This window comes from Hylaeus volcanicus, chromosome 2 (genome assembly GCF_026283585.1).
Source record: "Hylaeus volcanicus isolate JK05 chromosome 2, UHH_iyHylVolc1.0_haploid, whole genome shotgun sequence".
Taxonomy (NCBI): domain Eukaryota; kingdom Metazoa; phylum Arthropoda; class Insecta; order Hymenoptera; family Colletidae; genus Hylaeus; species Hylaeus volcanicus.
In genome coordinates this window covers 22,456,458-22,476,853 of record NC_071977.1, presented here as the reverse complement: position 1 = coordinate 22,476,853, position 20,396 = coordinate 22,456,458, and the positions used below count along the sequence as shown (strand labels likewise).

At 42.4% G+C, this 20,396-nt stretch overlaps 2 protein-coding genes across 7 annotated transcripts in view; one reads left to right on the top strand and one right to left on the bottom strand.

The window, feature by feature from the left end:
- LOC128885019 (E3 ubiquitin-protein ligase MYCBP2) overlaps nucleotides 1-20,396 on the bottom strand; it is a 279,219-nt gene that overhangs the window by 223,108 nt on the left and 35,715 nt on the right. The window lies entirely within an intron of this gene.
- LOC128885024 (uncharacterized) overlaps nucleotides 1-20,396 on the top strand; it is a 136,499-nt gene that overhangs the window by 90,733 nt on the left and 25,370 nt on the right. Inside the window, exon 1 of one of the 4 annotated variants that reach the window (XM_054138763.1) lies at nucleotides 16,480-17,762. The exons of the other annotated variants lie outside the window; for them this stretch is intronic. The gene's annotated coding sequence lies outside the window, so the exon portion shown is untranslated. Of the gene's footprint in view, nucleotides 1-16,479; nucleotides 17,763-20,396 lie in introns of those variants that run through there. 4 annotated transcript variants of the gene reach the window in all.

Below are 20,396 nucleotides of genomic sequence, written 5' to 3'. Positions count from 1 at the left end.
TCATAACGTCAATAATTGTGTACAAAAAGAGAGAGCGGAGGAGTGGATAAAACTTCTCGAAACTTGAGAATACTGCTTTGTTTTGGATCGTGAATAAAAATACCTTCGAATAACTTGGATTTCCTTCGAGTCGAGGATCGCTCGCGAAGCTCAGGATCAATCTAGTAAGCACGCTTTGAATTACTATGCTTAGTTTCAGGAAATCTTTTCCGTAGACCTTCGCTCGGAGGAGTTTGCTTCGCTAAGCTTATGTGCACAGAGATCCGTTTACATTGATGTAACAACCTCCTCGAAACGCGCATCGCGTACGAGATACTCTCGCCGATTTGCACGGGCGAAATAAACAAAACAAGAGACACTTGGTGCGTTTAAAATCCGTTTAAATCCTGTACACAGGTGATGTTGGCCAGTGAGAATGGAAACCAGATGGCACAAGATAAAGTCAAGCCTAAAATAATAAAACCCGATAAGTTTGACCCCAGACGCGTAGAACAAGACGATTCCCAACTGGTAGCAGGAGATAGAGACCCCCTAGACTCGCATAACTCGATTCAGGCGAGACTGGTCGCGTAGGACCGGTTACCTAGCAAAGCCTCCAAACATGGGATCTCAAAGGGACGATCTCGGACACGTACGACACGGTGGACATGAACCTGCACTCCTCACGAAGTCGGACAGAAACGAATCTGAAGCCTCGAGACAGAAGTCACGCGAATTTGGGACGATGACAAAAAACGTAAGTTATTGTCATGAAATGGATCACATTGAAGTGGGTAGAGATGACACAGAGTTCAGGAGGCCTTCTGTAGATGACTGTTGCTTTGTTTCACCATACACGTGCATCGTGGAACTCGATAAAAATAAATTTAGAGTAAGATTACGTACAGTCGGTCCCATAAATATTCGTAAATTAGATGAAAGGTTTGATGTTTCCAAATAAATTTTTCATTAGTAAAGTTTATCCATGTACATATTTATAATAAAACGTTTATTTGAAAACATCAAACCTGCTATTTAATTTAGACAAACTTCTTTAATAGACGTAGACGGTACCAATATTTATGAGACTGACTGTAGTTAGTGCATTTTTTGCAGTCTTTGGATTTTATTCTGTAACCTTAAACTTTCTCCCAATCCCGAAACAAGTGGTCACACATACCAAATGTAAGACAATCATTTTTTACTCTTAATTTCCCTCTTTCAACTCAAAACTTCTTCAGCAAACCTACCCAAATCTCTTTAAATGGCTCCCGGTACCCACTTGCGAGTCTCTCCGTTGAAGTCGCCAGTTTCCAAGAAGTTAATCGGACGATTTTGGCTTATTCGTCCGCGAAAATAGTCGGATCGCGAATAAATACATTCCGCATCACCGGCACGCGTGTGTAGGAGACTGGAGAGTCGGGCCACACGCATCGGTCCCATGGATAAATATTTATGCATGCGCTCATGGCTGCACGTCACGCGCACCTCCCTCGAACCGTGGAACGGCGAAATGGAAAAACGCGCGGAATGTCGCAGAAATTTCAGTGGCACTTTACGACGTTGCCGTCTGTGCAACGGGTATCTTAAATGGATCGCTGACCCGCACTCGACTATAAACCGCCGCGAGGGTTTTTATTGTACTGAAAATGAACGCTGAAAGAGCCAGCGACGAGGAAACGGGGTAGTCTTTTTATTAGCGTTTCAAGGGGTCTTCCCGTTTAAGGAGTTTAAAAAAATTCAATTATTTCGCCACTAGAAAGAAGAAGATGTCTAGGGTGCGTCTGTGCAATGGTATCATTTGTTGAAGTAAGGAAGTTACAAGCGGGTCGCTCTTTAAATGGCGTTTTATGCTGGTACTTGACGACCATGCTGTCTTGGAAAACTAGCATCGAGTTGTATCGAGCTTGTTTTTTGGTATTATTGAATTCACTGGAGATATACAAATGGTAGAAGTCTGTTCGAGTTTCGCCAAAGACACGTGCCTAATTTATGGATGATTCGACTCACACTTTGTCTCGAAAAAATTATAAGACAGTGTTTAGTCGACATTTTAGTGACGTAAAAGCGAAACCCCTTGGAGCACTCGATAAGGGCGCAATTAAAATACAAGATCTAGTCGACGAAATTTCTTCTTATTTCTTCTTAGTCAACATTGTAGTGACGTGAAAGTAAAAACCCTTGGAGGACTCGAAATTTCTTCTCCCCCGAGAAATTCCAAAAAACCCATTCTTCCAGAGTCGAAAAGTGAAAAGAGCCCTCGATATTTGAGTACCAGCACCACCGTTGGAATCTATTACACGGTTAACGGGTGAGCGAGGACGACGGAAAGACGGTCAAGATAATTTCTAGATATTTCACGAATTATCGGGCCGCAGGTGGTTTACGATGACTTTTATTCGCGCAATTTACAACGAGTTTTCCATCGGCGCCGCGATCGAGAAGCCGGTGCATCTGAAATATGACGAAAAATATTAGGTTTTACGAGCGCCCAACCTATGGCTACGCCGACAGCGGGGAAGGCGGAAGCGTGCAGCCCGCGGAGAGGCAAAGTAGGAAAGGGCGAATTTATCGTTAGTATTTTTCTTCGCGCGCAAGTGTGCGGAATCTCGAAGTTTCGCGCGGACCTTCCAATATCTTTTCCTCGAAAGCACGCCAGACGCGACAGCCCTTCTCGGAGCTACGCGAGATGGAACTAGAGCCGAAAATTCTCGCCGGTCACGGACGAAGGAAACGCTCCTGATGCGATTCCAAAATTTGAAAAGAGAGGAGAGAAAGAAAAATCTTTATTTTAATTCCACGCGTCGGGAATATCCGTCGTTGCGTAACGGACGCGTCAGAATTTATTTCCAAGCGTGCAAAACTCTCTCACTTATGAAATCGATTCGGTGCTCCCACGCCTCGCTCGACCGAAAGTAATTAGTATACAATACGTGTCATAAATGCAACCCCCAAATTTTAAATATTTCCACTGTCGGATGAAACATCGATGGAAATTTTTGATAGGTATCAGAGCGCAATGTGGAGTACCTCGATTTAAACAAAGAGGTATGAAATTTAACGCATGTTCCAGTAGTGGTAGACTTTCAAAAGACATCTACATTCACGCTTAACACGTTGATCGCAACGTCACCCATATATGAGTGACAGTGCTTTTCACTGAAGAACTAAAAGAATTAATTCTGAAAATCAAGCATCAAATCAAATAAATCTAAATAAAATTCATAAATGTTTATAGAGTCGCAAAAATAAATACCACAATAAATATTTAATTGTATAGTTTGCGATTGTCTAAATAATATTTAATTACAATAGAAATTTTCAAGTATATTTGTTTAGCCGTCAACGTGTTAATTGTTGAAAAATTTGATATACTCCATACCATGTGTTTTATTAGAAAATAAAATTCTAACGCGATTGGTAACCCCTTTGTATCATCCCTTAAACAAAATGTAAGTCCAAAAGTTACGACTAACCATCATCCTCTAGCTATGAATTACCTTCGTTAGGCCAGGCTAAATTAAATTTTTTCCGAAATTGAAATGCTCTAAAATAATTATAGAGCACCTTGCCACCCAATGCATCGAATTAAATTTTGTTATTTACAAATAAATCTCCAAGCGTTAGCAAACGCGTCAAAAGCGTAGTCGCGCACACCGAAAGCATAACCAATCCCGTCGACGAGCGAAACGAGCAAAAACGTCACTGTATCCGCAACAAAGTCCTCGGAACAAGGTGTTCTCGAAAACGCGAGAAGCCAGACACAACGGCTCCCCTCTTCCCCAGGGGAATCGTGCGCCAGGAGAAACTCGGCAAACAATTATAACTTCCGGTGAGAAACACCATAATATAGTCGAGCCTCTGGTGCACGTCGCTTCGAAACGTTACACTTATGGCCCCCGTTGGTGTTGCCGAGCCCCTGAAATTCTGCCTTTGGAATTTCAGGTTCCGCCGTTGCGGTCGTCCGATCCCTTTCGTTCATGTTTCTCCATCAACCCCTACGTCACGCCAACCCCCGGTGTCCCACAGAGTCTCTATCTTCCTAACTTCGGCTAATTTGTCTTTGTCCAGCTGAGCTCCGCTCGATTCAACCCTCCCGAACCGTTTGTTTATTTACCAGAACACTCGAAAGGTAACACACGATTCTATCGCTGAGTGTCCTTATCCGTCTCCGGCTAAACGGCGATAGGTGACCGTCGGACAGACGAGAAATGTCGCCTCGCCTAAGCTCCGTTTAGTCGAGGAGCCTCACTTCCTCTATCAATTTCAATTTAACTATAGTTGACCGATTTGCAAACGTTTCAGGATCTGGTGATTTCTAAAAAAGTAGCTCATTTAATAATCCCAAAATTTTAATAGTTTATAATAGTACCCTTTGTACTCGGATGTCCCCTCTGAGGAGACGTAGAAAACCCAGAGAACATAGAGATCAGATAAGGTAAATTCTTTCGAGCACAACATTTTCAAAGGTGAACACTTACTTGGAGGTTTTCATTCGAGTACCACTGTTGTGGCCTGACACCCGATTATTGCAACATATGATCGACCATCGCTAAGTGAGTAACGACCCGACTAAGAATGTCCGAAATCAGCGACATACTTTGACGCGAGCACTGCAAGCTTGCAGCACTCGCGCCTGGTATCATGACCATATATGGTCATGCCCGATTGCCAACAAAGACTATAAAAACAATAACACTTTGTAAAGGGGAGGTCTGAGCACATTTTAAATAAAGTCATTGTTGAGAGCACATCGCTGGAGTTACGATCCTTCGACTCGTCATCGAACACCGGTGAATTCCAATTCTTTAAACGCTCCAAAACCTACGATATCCCAAAATCCTTTAAAAATCGCCTGAGGGCACGAACAAATAAATCAAAGTATCATTACAATATGTTACATACCTTATATGCTACATTATTTAATACAACATGATTCCTCTTAGCACATTCTGTGGTAGACAGCAGATTCAGATGGAAGAAGGTGGTCCTTACAAACTAAAACAAAATTGCGTCGAAGTCGATACTCCGATTTACTCTTCGCTCTCGGCCTATCGGTCTTTCGGAGAGCTCCGCTACCATTCTCTTTCCGAGCTCGTTCGTGCTCCAGCAGCCGAAATCTCCGTATCCATTGCGGAATCCATTCATCTAACCTAAACGTTCGCTCGATCCCATCCGCTCTGTCCCAAACACTTGTCATTCACACTCATTGTCACCCATACGATCCCCAAGTTGTGGCGGGCTCAAGACCGGATCGAATGAATAATAGATCGGCTGACGTCAAAGATTCGAATCGCATCGAATACTATTAGACGCCAGAAGGTCTCGAACGCCTAGCTCGATCTTCGAGTCTTGAAACGTTTTAAAGTGGTGTTCGGTCTTGGTCTTGAACTCTTGGTCTTGAAGTTTCGAGCTTGGATTCTCAATCTTGGAAAGTCTTGGAAAACTTTTTTTTTTTTTTTTGAAGTCTCGAACATCTGCCATAAATTACTAAATGAATCGACGCGAAATGTTCCAGACTCGTTGAAAGTTTCGAGACTTTGATCGCGGTTTTCAGAATCAACCAAGACTTGCGAGGCTAAGAAAAACATGGAAATCAACCGAGACCTAGAAACGAATCAAGAATTGAAGATCGACTTCAGTCTTGAAAGTTTCGAATCTCTTTCGAGACACAAAATGACAAAAGATTCCTACTATCGTTCACGAGTCGACCAAGCAAACCTGTACATTCGTCTAATCGCACCCCACGCAATTAAATACCTCTTTCGCGAACAATACTCTCCTGTCTCTTCCATAACGCGATTATCCAGCTGCGTCTTTCTCATTCGCCCATCTCGACCTCAATCTCGTCTGCGACGGATTCAGCAGAGTTCGCCGTGCCGGTGCGCTCTCGTCGTCCTGGTCGCGTTCTTTCGGCATTTGTAAACAATGCACCACGATGCATCGGTTCAAACGACGTCAGGCAAGCCGCAAAGTTTCCCCCTGGCACGTTTTCCCCTCTTCGTAGAGCAAAGCCGTGAAGTACGTCCTCGGGCACTGGGTCAACGTTCCCGAACAGTGCGCCGACCCAGTGTTTAATGGAGAGGATTCGTCTACCCGACGGTTCCCTTTTACGCGACGGTAGTTGCGCGCACAGCGAGTAAATCTTTTTGAAATCCATGACTCGCGGCTTCGTTTAGTAAAGGTACCGTATTTTCCCTCTGACTCTGTGTTCCTCGCGCCGAAAAAGGCTGCGTGACGATATTTTTTTTCTCTCTAGCCCTGCGACGCGCACGCTTTGAAATATTCAGCTGATGGGATCGTTAAAAGCCACGGAAAATGAGACGAGATTCCGCGTTCGAGATGCGGCGATCGTGCTCCGAATGAAGTATTTAATACCGTTGCTGTGCCACTGGACACGTATGACCCGATGTGGTATTTCGCGTGGACTGCGCCGCGGCGCCGTTCGTTGTGAGTCGAGAAGATACCCGTGCAATGTTTTCAGTATTTCTGGTAAAGAGTAACTTTGTTTTGCTTGGAGTACTTGCGTTAGTATTTTGTGATGTTCAAGAAAAACAGGATTTTACGATTTTCTTTGTGGAAGTATAGTAACAGGCTGTGTTAGTCTTTGTCTTTTCGTCGCAACCCCTGTCACCGATTGTTGTATGATCAACTGATAGCCAACGAATAACCAACGCAGATATCACGTTAGAATCATCCTCACAAAAACATCTTATTCATAGCTTTCGAATTCTAACCGTTCTAGTCTCCTGTCCAGATTGCACCCGAAATCTGTTATCTTAGCCTACATAAACTCCTTGCATTTTGGCGTGCGTACTTGCCATTACAATTCAATAAAGTCTCTATAATAAAAGTGTTGCGTCTTTAATCTCCGGACTCGGGATCCAACACGATCTACCTTCCTCTCCTACTCTTATAAAAGTCCACGAATCCCATTCGGATTTACGTTCTATAACACCTCCCCTCCGGAATTAATTTTCATATTTCTTCAGCGAAAAGCCCCTGTCACCCGTACATTGTAGCAAAACCATCCCCGATCTACCATCCCTCCAACGAAAAGTCGATATCCCGAGAAAGCCGCGAATCGTTGTCCTATTTTCGCCGTTGTTGCGGAAACGTTGCACGAACCTTTAGTAAAATAGCTAAAAATATTCCCAGCGCGATCGCGTATTCCTGAACCGAGCTGAAAACGGGCTCAGATCGAGCAGAAAATAACCAAGCAATCGTCCGCGCCGAAAAGGCGCGCGAGTTCACCTGGTAAGCAAACAGACACGGCGGATCCGGAAACGGAAATAGCAGTTCCCGATCACGGCGGCGTCCCGTCTGCACCCGCTGCCCCTGGAGGAGAAACAACGATATCATCGCGAGACCTGGCACCGGGGTTATTGGACCCATCTAGCTTATGTCGATGGATACGTCGGGTGGTGGGAAGCAGTCGAGACGCCGCCGCGCCATCCGCCTGGCGCCCTTTCAGCTCGACGCGGACCACCGCGACGATCGGCTGTGTTCGAACCCTCGATCGCTGTCTCAACGAAAACTGTGTTCCACGGGACCGTTGACGAGCCAACTGTCCGTGAAATCGCATCTCCGTGATGTTATGCATCGATTGCCTCGTTTAGCATGAAATGGGAGACGAAATGCACCGGACAGGATTTTTCAGATCAACTCCTTTGCGTTTGGAGCGTTTTATTTAACACGTTGAGCGCCACATCGCGCACATACGGACAGAGCTTTTCACCAAAGAATTTCAATAAATAATTTGAAGGAGTAAGTATCAATGAAAACAAATCTGGATAGAATTCGTAAATTTTAACGAGAATTCAAAAATAAATAATACGACAAATGTTAGATTCTTTAGTTTCTAATTGTCTCGAGACGAAATTTTAGTCCTGTAGACATCTCCATGCGAATCAGTGTGCTAATCAACGTATTAACACTGGGGATTACGAAGACGGTCGGCTGTGCTCAAACCCTTGGTGCCGTCTCAACCGAAACTGTATTTCACGGGACAGTTGGGCGAGCCAAATGTCTGTGAAATCACATCTCCGCGATGCTGTGGATCGATTGCCTCGTTGAGCATGAGATGGGAGACGAAATGCACTGGATGGGAAACTTTCGGATCAACTCCTGTGCGTTTCGAGCGTTTTATTTAACAATGGAGATTATCAAGACGGTCCAAATTGACCCATGTACTGTGCAGAGGTGATAAGTTGGCTAGGAGATCTGATTGGTAACAGTATAGTCTCCTTTATTGTACTGTAGAATTCCATAGTCTATATTGTAGAGTTTTTAAGTATAATCTAGGAGACCAATCTGACTCGCTATGCAATTTCCCAACTGTGCACAGTACATGGTATGGCACACCAGTTTCTAATAAATTGCACGACTTTCGCAACAAAATTTAAAACAGTATACTGTTACCAATCAGACCCACTAGCCAACTCTTCACCTCCGCACAATACCCCGACCTCTTTTTTCAAATAGCTAAATTATTGACAACGTTGTTCCTGCATTTTATAGCCAACACTTTTGAAATGGTGAACGACCAACGTATACCTATTGCACATGTTTCAGTGTCTTAGAGTCGTGCAACAGTGCGTTCGAACGAGTCCGACGAATGCGCTAGGTGATAAAGAGCGTAAGCTATTTGAAAAGATCGTTCGGTCTCTACCCAATCGCTGTTTTTCCACTCTTCTGGGTTTCTGCGCACTGCGTCCGAGAAGTAACACTTGTTGATCGAGCCCACGGACTATGATTTAACGAGCGAACGTGACACGGAATTAATCAGCTGGCTCGGCACTGGCTCGCTCGAAAACACGAGTGCCCGTGTTGGACTCGTTTCGAAGACACAGGAGAACAGCTTCGACTATGTCACGGATATACCGGGGCCGGCATCGATCGTTCTCAGGGAACGTTACATAATATACGCGTTCGAGGAAATTCGGGGTTGTACGGCCAACGAGGGTAATATCAGCAACATTGTTCGAGAACTTCAAATTTTCAGGCAACTTCAAATTTTGAGTAGCTTTAAAGTTTTTCGTCGCACCTTCTCGAGGTGGAGAATGATCTGAAATCTGGAACGTGACCCGATGTAACTGTCGACAGTGTCACGAGAATGGATGCTGCGTTATCTTTCTACCAGTTCATCGTTGAGGTAGAATTTATGGTACACTGATGTAATAATGACTTTGCAGGAAAGGTGGGAAAAAATTGTGGAAAGAGAAGATGAGGTTAACTTAAGGATATGTTTCATATATTAATTTGAATAGCAGAACAATAACACAAGATATTTGAGGATCAAAGATTGAATTACGGATCACGAACAATAAATTTGCTCTCTGACGTGAAACAAACAAATATACAAAAATTCCTGTTAAAAATACCTGAAAAATGTAACCTTATAAAAGAACAGTACTTGTCCAATAAAAATCTCGTATAGGTGCTGCTCTATTCTGAATCTCAGATCCAACTTAACCCTCCCCACATCGTAACATACTATAGACACCATTCGAGGGGAATTCCTCTGCTGTCGTCGATACAGCCACAACAATTTTCCCAATACACCGTCTAATTAATCCCCACGATTAACAATATCGCGTCGACGATATCCGTACACGCGTCCCAACGGCGGTACTAATGGAAATAATTACCGATGGAATCAGCCTAATTTCTCACGGTGTCCAGGACGATCGGGTGGACTGGAAATCGGAAATACCCGTGGACGCGATTAATTCCAGCCACGGCCAACCCTCTCGATATTTTACCAGCGCCAAAGAGCTAGGAGGGATCGAGGCGTCTACCTCCGCAGGAAACCGCCGTCGTAGACAAACGAGCGGGATGACATCTTGACGAATCGATCATCGATGCCGTTTCTTATCAGCGAAAGGGTGGGCGACTGAGTCTGCGCCAAGTTGAAGGTGACAAGTTGACCCGCGATCCTTCGCGTGAGATTTCCGTGCGGGATTTCAACGCGACACGATACGAAGGCCAGGCAACCAAGACGGACCGGAAGGTGATAGCGAAAAAGGGCAAACGCGGTAGAAACAGGAGGGAAAACGAAAACATTGCGAGGGAAACGGCGTGGCAGTCACTGGCGCGGTAATCGGGCAATTAAGGAAGAATGGGATAGTCTCTCTTATGGAAGTGAATTGAAACTCTTTTGGAGGTTTGCATGGTGACGTTTCAAGCAGATATCGAAATACTGTTTGAGGGGAATGATAGAACAGATGAAGAATTTTCTTTTACAATGGAACTTGTGAAGAAATGGAATTAAATAATGAGTTCATGTGTAATAAATTTTGAGATACTCCAAGTATATTTCTGTTTTACATTCCCTTATATGGGACCCATTATTCCCCTTTGCAATCTCTTTACATTCCTAACTATCCTTTCTCCTCCTTCCTCTAAGTTGTCAGAAAAAAATTCAGATCAAGCCATCATCCCCTCCGTTTCCCATTCACCTTGAATTCTGAGCAAAACAAAACGGCACGAATTAACGCAACTATTCGGCACAAAACGTTGATAAGCCCCAGAGTTGATGAACTTGAAGTAAAATCACTGGAAACGCGAGAGCTCATCGCGGTGGCCGATAACCGCGGAAAGCGTTGAAAACTGAAATTTCCCGACCGTGGAGAATTTCAATTTGAAATGCAACGCCGCCCGCCAGATTCTGTGTGGGTTTCGGAACGGCCGCGTATCATCCCTGACGTGCAGACAGAATGATAAAAGGCGTAACTTTATAGTTGTTAGAGCCGAAATGGAGGGAAGGAGCCGCGAGACGCGATACCGCGACTTTTTCTCCACGGGCTGGAGAGCTTATTTAACCGACACATCAAACCGACGGGAGTGAACTACCCCGGAATATCTGGGGCCCGGAAAAGCGTATGAATTGTTGCGCCAGAAGTGGAAGGGAGCGAGATTTTTCACGTGACTGACGTCAGCCACGATGATTTAACCCCTTCGTGCTCACAGGATCGTTTCTGATGCGCGCCGGTCTCAGACAATTTATATTTTGCGTGCTCTTTATTCTGTGAACATGGAAAGTCCATGCACTCGATTCAAAGGGGCTTTAAGAGTTTGTTTTTCTTAATATTCTTCGAGGTTGATGAACTACTCGATCTATATCTTTAAAAATTTCCTAATAAAGTTTCACTGCCCGCAAAAGGATAAATAAAGCATTAAACACTCAATATATAAATCATCCGAGAGAAGTGCAATAATTTCGTGAAAAAAAGAATAAACAAATACAATTAACCGACATGATAAATCTTCGAAATTCCTACATCACTCGCAATCTTTTCCAGTGAGATTTTTCAGTGCAGTAATTAAACACTCCCCACATAAATCTAAATAACAACTTCTTCTTTCTCTGTACGCTTTCGCAATTTCATTATATTCGCAACGGAACAAGCTGGATTTAAAAATAAAAAATAAAGTAATATTAATCGCGTTTGAACGTGGCCACGCCGCGAATGAAAGACAGAATGAAACTTAAACTTGCCCGCGGTCGTGCAACGCTCGCAATTTCAAAAGTTATTTAGTAACTGGGGTTCGAAACACGTTATAATTAAAACGAAATTTCATGATGCATTGGAAGCACATGCGATACCGCGCAGGTACGCCAACTTTTCGTGCGTGGAGTGTGAATGACAAACGTTTGCAACGGTACCGTGATAGGGACGGGCGAAATTTTTATCTAAACGACAATTTCGAATAAATAAAAATACCGAGCGAAGGGTAGACAATTATTCATCTGTTGCGTGTTGAATGAAAAAATTACAAATTCAACTCTGGAACAAAACGTTTGAACAAATTAAAATGCGAGTGTAGAGGTTAATCCAATCTTTGTTATAGCGAGGATTTTTTAGCGTGTCGATTATTACGATCCATTGCTTCTTTGTTTACTATTTCACTCGAAAGTATGGCGAATGAAAAGATATACCATTTTTTAACTTTAATCTAGAGAACTTTCGTTAGCATTCTAAATTAAATTCTAATCTTGATTCTTAGCTTCAAGAGAGGCACGAATCGGTCCGCATAATGATCTCGAATCACGCTATAATTGAAACGAAATATCCATCGTGTGGAAAAAACAAAGTATATCGTACGTGCGAACGGAAGAACCTTTCCCTGCGTCGAGGATGAATGTCAAGGGTTCGAGACGACATGGAGGAGATCGAGTGGCTTAGAATTGGAAATCGATTAGGATTGAAGTGCGTATCTGACTGAATTCTCGAAATGCGCGCGGGAGTTTCGCTGGCGTGAAAATGCGAAGGTCTAGGTTGTGAATCCAACGCGATCGTAATTTAGAGTTAGCCGACAGTTAATCGTTTAAAAATGTGTTCGATGGTTATAGTCGGATCGGAATCAACTTGGCATTGAAAGCCACTTCTGCCACTGTGAATCATGCCTATCTACTCGAAAGATTTACGCGAATATGCGAGAGCCTTGAGCGAACACTTGATTTTGATCCGATTATTCGCGTTTATGGTTGTTCGGAATTGGTTCAAAGTCGAAGTCATTGTGGATTTATATAGTGAAATGTTGCACGGAATTTTGCACGGATCATTGTACTTGGATTTCAGTATCACAATTTTATTGTTGTAAACAAGTCATTTGAGTTGTTTCTTTTAAGTAAATTATTTAAGAAAATTGCAGCTTGGTCTCGTAGAAACCTCACACGTTGAAATTTACCAAGAAGAAAATGATCAAAACCTCCCTGTGTACTATTATATTTAGTTACAGTCTCTTGCCAGATATAAACCGTATCTGTATGTCCCCAGTGTTTCCACAAATTTTCGTACGATTCTCAGTCAACGTCAGGAACAGAAACGTCGGTCGCATACGAAGTTTAAGAGAAATTAATCGCCATAGTCCGCTCAAAACAAGCATCCTCGTTGAAGATAAAGACGCAACCGTGGCGTACGCCGAGCGATAAATCACGCAACCCACCGACCGGAGGAAAAAAAATCCTTACGCGGATTGAAAATGCTCAAAAACAGACGGGGAACTCCGCGGTAAACGATCCTGCGGTTTCGACTGACCAGCGCACCGCAATTTCGCGCGGGAGGAGAAGCTTTTTATCGGAAACCCTCGCCCATAATTAATCACCGGTTAATTAACGGGGAAAATACCGAAAGAGAGGAAAAGAAACCGTGTTACTCTTATCAAAAATGATTTTATATCCTCATCGCCGAGCGAAATAATCAATTATTGTTTTAGAGAGTATTTAATGCCAGTGATTCTACGCACTTCTTACACGTGAGGACTTTTTGCTTTTTTAGTTTCAAGAAGTTCGAAAAATTGGAGACATTCATGAATGTACTATTTCATATAATAAGAGGGAATCTAATTTTTGCAGAAAAAATATGCTTTTCTATATTACCTCGATCCAAAGTAAAATATATCCATTACACGTCCGATACCATCGCCAATACCATCGAAATAAAAAAGAACATTTTACGCTATAAAAACACAAGCATTCATTAAACCAAAATTCTCCAATGCGTTAAATACACGCGTTACTTAAGGGAGGGCACTACCAGCTGTTTATTACTAAGTAAAATTTGACGTCTTTCGGTACACTTTTCACAGTATGCCTTATCCGATCGTACCCAACCTTTTTTTAGATTGCTCTACAAAGTCTAAACTATAAAACAGCGATGAGTTTTTTTCTCCAAGAACATTTTCAAAAAAAGACAGGACGACTTTCAACAAAATTTTTTTTTATTTTGTTAACTAAATAGAATTTTGACAAACCGCCTTCACTGTTTTGTAAATAATTCGATTCTGCGTCAAACAAACAAAAATCCGAACTCGATAGGTCAACTGTAGCCTGAGTAATTGGTATCGAAAGATCAAAAAATACGATTTTTTAGGAAACGCAAAAAAAAAAGGCGGTTTATATTTTAGGCTCCTTACACACCAATAGGAGAAATACCAATTATTTATCCGTACAATATGTGCGTAATAATCTAATTAGTATTGTTAGTGATTTCAATCTAAAAATAATAAATAAAACCAACAAGAATCACATGACTTTTTATATCAATTTTGACACAATTTTTTACCAACAATTTTCTTTTCCATTTTTAACTATCGGAAAATTATAAAATTAACACCAACAGATCCAAAAAAAAGGTTAAATTTTATTAAAGCAAAATCGATTTTTTTCGAAAAAAATGTGTTGTATGAAGTTAAAATAAATTCCTAAACAATGCTTCTAAAATTTCCATATCGGTTAGAAAAGGACAATTCTCTTTATCCAAACATAGAACGTACCGAAAGTGTAATAATAGTAAAAAAAAATCGGTTACATACAAATTTCATTCAGCGTCGGGTTCAATTTCGATCGCTCTCGTTTGCGCGCGTTTTTTTTCGCCTGCTATTAATGACTATCGGCCAGACTCAGCTGGAAATCGAGGATTAGGCGACTGAAAAACGGTAAAAATCGTGATCGTCATTATGGAAAAGCGGATTATTTCGATGCTCGTTCGCGTAATCACGCGCGATGTTCGCGCGCTGAAAGAAGTCTGAAAAATTGGCGGAATTCACGTGCCTTCCCTCTCTATTATTTATCGAACTTTCTCCACATTCATCGAAAAAATTCGCGAACCGTGCAATTAGGAAGGAACGAAACATTTATTTGTCCGAGGAAAACAGGAGCACTATAGCACCATCACAGTCAAGGGAATAGCAATGTTTTTTCTTTCTCAAATTGAAGTTCTTCTGCGAATCCTTTCAATTGAAACAGTAAAACCATTAAATGCATGCAAACAAATTTAAATATTAGACTCCAGTGTACCCTATAAAACATTTGTTTCAAATTGCAATTTTAAAACTTTTAGTATTTATACTAGAATCCAACATCTGTATCTTTTACTTGTAAATAATACCCATCAGTCTTTACTCACATATCTTGAGGGTATCATTGTCACTAAATACTTCTTGTCGAGTGCTGCGTTACATTTTTACACGTTGCAAGCCCTTCTGTTGATTCATTAATTTTTTCAATAGAGACACTCTTCGAGATCGAGGGTTGGGCGTATTAAAGGGATCAAAGAAAGGGAATCGCGGACTAAGAAATTTAATGGCGCCTTTGTCGTTGTTAATGCGAGAAAAAGCGATAACCTGATTAGCCTCGAGTGACTATTAAACACGTCGGGATCACGTTTTTGCGTCAGTTTCTGACACTGTCGCTGGAATGGAAAATCCTGCACCGTGGAAACTGTAGCGAGAGCGCCTTCAATTTTAACATAGCTAATTGAATAAAACCAATTGACCTTTCAACTTCCAGACATGCTAATGCTGTTTTAAAATTTTTAAATCCTAGACAGAGCATCTCTCGTTGAAGAAGTACCGAACACGAATGTTTCATTCACTGACCATAACATTCCTGGATGAAAGTATGTGTTCTTAAATTGCCACGCGAAATTACTAATGGTGGATTAGTACGTTAAAAACAGATCGACGAATGAAATAAACATAAAGCAATTTAAACTTTAATTTAATTTATATGAAATTCCACGCTACGTTTCGTCGAGTACTGAAGTATGAAACGTAACTCGAGGCCAGCGAAATAATCGCTTGAAATAGCAATCGTTGCCGCGGAAGATCCGATATTCAGCAGAGTTATCTGTCAGCGCCTTATCAGCGTGACCGATAAGACTCCCTTTCGCGACACCGGAGAAAGCATCGCGGAAATGGAGCATGATATAAAAAGCAATGATATCATCGTGCCATGTGTTGAATTTCGCAAAAATCCTCGGTGTTCGATATCTTTACTCCCAACCCCTCACTTGGGCGAGGTACTCACTTTTCAATATTTTATTTTACGAGTACACACGATATCTATATCAACGATACCGTTGAAGTCGTATAGCACTATGAATTTGTTCTATTTCTAATCTCACGTTCCACAAAAATACAAACAGCTATCGCGACAAACTGTTTTCATTAAATTGAATGACTCGTGAAGTCGCAGTAAGAAGCTACGTTTACAGCGACACGGCTTTATGGTCTCTTGGTAATATGAAAATATTCTGCGATACCACGAATGAAAAATGTTTCGACGAACATTATCACGATAGTACGAAAATAACACCAAACGAATTTTTATTTAACAAGTAATTGGAACAAATCAGTTCATTGTCAATGATACTTCAATTTCTTTGTTGTACAAAATAAAATTCTTATTTTGTTGATAAGTTCTTATACTATATCCAAATGATTACTTTTACAAACGTCTATTACCCTAACGCAACGAAAAGAATGCTCGCAGATGCCAGCGTGCAATAATAATTAAAATGCCAGACTTGGATCCAAGGAAGGCTCGACTTTTTCCCACGATTGTTTCGCGCTCGCATACGCGTCAGCCGATTAAACGTGCCATTCTAATTCGATCAACTCGGATCGCGCAGCTTTTGTGGCGAACGAAACGTATCCCCAACCGTATCGTTTCACCGACGAGCCGTGTTCGCGATCACAGCCGCAAAAGTTTACGCCTGGCGCGAAACATTGTTGGCATAGCTCGATACGTGACCTACGTACCTGCGTTTACATGCAAATATCCCGCGCGACAGACTGCAGCCAATCTAGGACTAGAGAGGCGAAATCCGTAGTGTCGTGTCGCGGGGGCAAGTTAAAAGTGCAAGGGCAAATCGATTCGGTGGACGGGAAAAATGGAACGGAGATACGAGAACCGATAACGGGGCGTCGTTACAAAAATAAATTTGTTGCTCCACTGAAACTTTGCCCTCTGTGCTTAGGGATGGGGAAAAGTTTAGGAACAATTCAGGTATAGGTAAAATATTCATCGAAAGCGTCGAATAACGAAGGATAATTTGTGCAATTCCATGAATCATAGTTGGTATGTGTGATTGTTCGTTTTGTTAGAATCGATTCGCGTGTTCAGCTTGTCACATGCGTGCACGAATGCGATTTGCATTGCTCGGATAATAAATCGGCAAATTAGCATGGCAATTTATATTTCTCTGTTCGCTGGTAATTATAAGCTAACGAAATGAAATGCAGGCACTTTTTCCTCGATACTATCGGTTATTTTTATAATCGACTTTAGCAAATTGAAATTCGTTCGACACGGAAAATTCGCGTTCTAATAATCGATGGCTTAAATACACCTCTGGGTACTGATTTAAAAAAAAAAAAAACATCTGTCAGAAAAACAGTATGGCTCGGAGGAACAAATAATTCTTTCTTCCGAGATAACAACGGAAAGTAAAATAAGATGGTACACAGTAGTAGTCCCCATAGAAATTGCATCACCTGAAAGACATTAATCACACGAGCAAGAACAACCGTCTGCATTGCATCGGACATCGATGATCCACGTATACATTACAGAAAACATAATTTACCGCGATAAAACCATTTAACGTCGTCACAATTCTCGGTGCATTACATATGCATGGCACAGTGCAATTTTTAATGCAATTTCTGCGGACACCACCGTCCTCCGACCTCTGGGAGCAAGACACGCGTTCCAAGACGGCGGAAAACCGACTGAAAAGCACGCGAGGGAGGGAGCTTGCACTTGTACGGTGGGGATGCAGTTTGCCGTCACAGCAACAGACCAAGTGGCGGAGAGAAACGCGGAGAGGGGATTTGGGATCTTTGATCGACGGCGGGGAAGAGAGTAGTGGGGATACTCGTGTCGCGCGATAACCGACGCGAGGTGCAAACCAGCCGCGAATTCGAAAGGCGGCCAGTTGCTGTTCGCGCGTCGTCGGCGTCGCGTCGCGAGTATATCGAGTCGAGATATCGAGGTAAAGCTCATCTCGCGTACTAGTCTTCTTACAACCGCGAGACCTACCCTCGTTCACAATTTCCCCTCTGTCGAGCCACTCCGCGAGGACATCGACGACAGTGACCGTTTAACCAGTTAAAATGAAAAATAAAAGAAAAAAAAGGAAAAACAATAGGAAAGGGGGAATCTTTTTTGGATATATAACATAGAAAGTGCAATAGACCCGCGGTAGCTGGGTAACAGTGGAAAGTTCACTCGCTGAATCACGCGATGCAAAGGTTACACAGAGGCGTCGATCTCGCGGTTGCGTTCCTCTCGAGGACACGATCTATCGTGCTCAAGAGAGAAAGAGACCGTTCGACCTTCCATCGACGACAGCCGTGGAACATCCTCGAGAGATCGTTGCATAACTGTTCACACGACGTGATAGCGACAGTAAACGACGGTACGCCGCGGATTTTGTCCCGCCGGCGACGCAAACAGTGGGTGTGCCTGTCCCGAGACAGAGATCGGCGAAATTTCCGTTAGGATAACGAATTTCCGAACGTAGGATCGTTGATGAATCGTTTTAAGGTCGTTGGTTGTTCGATTAAAATTGGAGCGTTTATCAACATAATGTTTATCTAGGAATGACAAAGATAAGGAGCTACGATACGAAATTATTTTAGCTTAGTTTAACGGCTGTCTAGACATGTTAGTCTACACATAACATTGTTCCGAATTTTCATTCTATTTTTGAGATTTAACCTCGAGCTTGACCACATGGTCTTCCATTCATTAATTTTCGAATGTTGAAACCTCTGCACAAGGGATACGTATCTGTAGATTCATTTTGAAAATGTATACTCGAACCAAAGTGTCTAATTAATATAGAAATAGAAAGTAGAATGCAATAAACGCCAAGCAAGGAATATACTGTGAGAATAGAAAGGGAAGCAAACCAAGATTCCATTCATATGTGACTTTCGAGCAATCGCACGTTAAGCCCGATTATTCCCTTGAAGAGAGGGATTGATACGAGTTCATCGTATATCTTCCATTCCTCCACGTTTGTATCCAGATAACGATTTCGCTTTTCTCTCATCGCCACGTCACGAGTCATGACGTTATCTTTGACCACCAACGTCGCGAAAAGAATGGAGACTACCGATCCAGGGGACACACCAGAGGTGTATCCTGGCCTAGGTAGATCGGTGTCGGATAATCCTTGGCTGTAACGCATGATTTCCCACGTGGCACGTACGTGCGTGTGGCCTGGTGCGTGCCTCTTTGCCGTCCAGCCGTGACTCGTCTTCGTGAAACCTGCTCCAGCTACGATTAAATTAGCCGTTCATTGTCGCGGTCGAGCCTCTCCTCGTGTTCTTTTCGCGTTCCGTTTTCCACGGCCACGCTGTCAGGAATACGCTCAGGAGCAATAACGCGTCACGAGGAGGTTGTCATAATTGTTTGCGCCAGACGCGCGGCAGCGGCATTCACGCAGCTGTCGATCCACGGGAAACGAGATCCAGTAAAATTTTTCTTCGGCAGCTGCACGGGCCATCGTGCGTCTTCGAGATCGATCCTCGACGGGACGTTTTCGCCAAAGATAGTCAAGCACAACTCTCGTCTAGATGAAATTTCGAGCGTGGAATTGGAGCAGAGAGTACCTCTCTCGTTACCTCTTGTTATTCGTTAGTCGTAGATTTGAATCGCAAAATAAAACTGTATATTTTAGATAAAATTAAAGAGTTTTTGAGGTTGGGAATAATTTGTTTTTATCGTTTTATGCTAGATGGTTCTTGTTACCAGTGAATGCTAATTTAACTTGAAATTTAAAACCAATAATTGGGAAGCAGTTCATGAATTTTGAAACGTCGCTTATAAAGTGGTCTAGTTTATTTTTTTCTTTTGGTAGTATTAGTATAAAGAGCTACTCCGAAATGGACAGGGTGGTAATGTTAAAATCGATGAACGAATCCTCTACTACCAGGAAAATTGATCGCTTCAAATATGTAGCTGGAAATTCTTGTTTGGTTTATAATTGTTCATATCCGATTCTGATTCCTGATTCATTCGTTAGTTTGACTTCAGCCAGCGAAGTCCAAATGCCATTCCAGAAACTAACGGGCAATCCGCTTTTAAAACATGGATAAAGTTTCCCACTCGATTTAAAAAATACATTTCCCATCCAATCCAAGAATTAAATCGTATATACTCTTTTGCGCCATTCATCGCAGCTTTCTGTTTATTCAACAATTCGTTGGCACTCGGATAAACCGATTTTCAGATGTGAAAGAGTCATATTGGAAAAAGTTTCTAAAATGCCGTTACAGTCGTTCATCGAGTCGCAAATGGGAGTTAGCAAATTACAAGTATCGTTGAACCAGTCGTATCGACGATGGTTGGGCAGATTATCTCGCAAAAAATCGTTACGTCCATGGCCTCCTATACAGTAGTTCGCAGCCGTTTTTCCTATTTTTTTTTCCTCCTCGAAATCCAGTATCTCTGCACGAGGTGAAATGCGCTGGCGCGGTAAATTGACTTTGCCCGATGCACACGCTTTATCGCGCGTAACGATTTGTGTAAGAGCATAATTTCTCGACAGGTTCGCGCGCGAATAAAAATAACGATCATCATCCCCCCGTCTCTCTCTCTCTTTCCTCTTCTCTCCAAA